We start from the raw sequence: 1573 nt of genomic DNA, 5'->3' as shown, positions 1-1573 counted from the left end.
ATTTGTTTACAGTGACGTCAACAAGCCGCTGTCAGCGGCTTTCCGCTCAAACTGCATATTTTATCCGCGCCGCTGTGAGAAAGAGTTAAGGGTACATTGTTTGGGTCGCACTTTACAACCCAAAACTATTATTGGTCATGTGATGCTTAGTGGCGTAGTTTATGTACAGCGTCTTGGAGAGAGGATGCCATTCATGAACCCTGAGCGAGCTAAACTTATAATTGTGTCCTTGTTGCCTTGCATGGATCAGATTCTCACATTTGCTAGGTTCTTCTTGGAACCAATATTTTGGAGCTTGTATTTTGAATTATCAATTCATTTTGAAATGAGCTGCAGAGCAAAGTTGCTATGCATGATCATTAAGACCATCTGTGTGACTACTTGCTTTAAAGCACTGAAGTGGATTATAGTCTGATCAGTGCTCATGAATAAAGCATAAGAAAATTATATTTTATTCATAAATTTTATTGAAGATCTTCAACAAACTGTTTCAAACAAATAAGTATTTCATATACATTTAAAGTTCTGTTTACCTAAAGAAACAAATTTCCTTTGTAGTTCATCCTTTGGTTTCAAAGTTCTCTCTAGAATCGAGCATTATTAGATTCATAAAAAGTTATAAACTGTATCGCGTGCTATACTGCAAGTAAGACATACAGTACTATAGTATTTTAATTTGAAAGCTTTTAATGCAGAAATCCGCAATTGTTTGGATGACGTTGCTAGATGATGATCATAACGTGTCGTGTCTAGCTTGCAATACGACTCCACAATGTTGTTCAGAAAAGTTATCCTTTTATTCCAGACTATACACACACCTGCAAAATAAAAGTAAAGAGCAAATAATAATACTGTACCTGTAATGATTTTTAAAGGCAATGTATAAACAAAAGGAAATTATTCTTACAATAACATACAATTAATTCACCCTCAGACCTAATACCCACCATCAATCCAAACCACAAATTGTGTACTGTATAGAAGCACGATCCAGACTATTTTATTTAACAAAAAAACATGTGACATGCCTAAATATGGTCATCATGACATCTCTTTATGACTATATATAGCAAATCATACAACAGTAAAGAAAATTTGTTAATTTTGACAGAGCTCTCCACAAAACATGTCCTCAGCTCTCATAATCATGTGTCATAGACCCACTACAAACATCAGAAGGAAGGAAAGTAATAAATAAGAATTTTGGAGATTTAAGGTTGAAAAACAGAATAGAGTAAAAAGAGCAAGTCTAGGATTAAAGATAGAGGTTTGCAGCGCTTTGGTCTCAGATTATTGTTCTCATCATCGGACAAAATACTTCGCCACAATGCTCGTCTAATAGTAATTTTTACAACAAAATTTTTATTTTTTAGAAAATTGTTCTTACACTTTTCTGGTCCTAATTCCTAGTAAGAGGCAACACATGTAGGAGACCCATCATAAGAAAACTATGTAGAGTAAAGTTGTAAAGTTTATTTATTTTTTATTGCTAGAACAGCCTTTGCCATAATCCCACCAGCTGTTACAAGTCTTGGTCCTCCAAATCAAAAACATCAGCTGCCATCTTGTTTTT

The 1573-nt window shown here is 34.3% G+C and overlaps 1 long non-coding RNA gene across 1 annotated transcript; it reads right to left on the bottom strand.

Annotated features, from left to right (window-relative positions):
• Positions 1-447: 447 nt before the first annotated feature.
• LOC117100100 lies at positions 448-1567 on the bottom strand. The gene is made up of 2 exons (XR_004444071.1): positions 1388-1567; positions 448-818 (listed from the first exon to the last, which is right to left on the bottom strand). It is a non-coding gene; the product is annotated as an uncharacterized LOC117100100 (long non-coding RNA).
• Positions 1568-1573: the final 6 nt, after the last annotated feature.

Source organism: Anneissia japonica, unplaced genomic scaffold (assembly GCF_011630105.1).
Source record: "Anneissia japonica isolate Jap-2015-1 unplaced genomic scaffold, ASM1163010v1 scaffold209530_len1573_cov112_single, whole genome shotgun sequence".
In the NCBI taxonomy this organism is placed as follows: Eukaryota; Metazoa; Echinodermata; class Crinoidea; order Comatulida; family Comatulidae; genus Anneissia; species Anneissia japonica.
The sequence above is the reverse complement of the archived record's forward strand: the minus strand, read 5'-3'. Positions and strand labels throughout refer to the sequence as shown.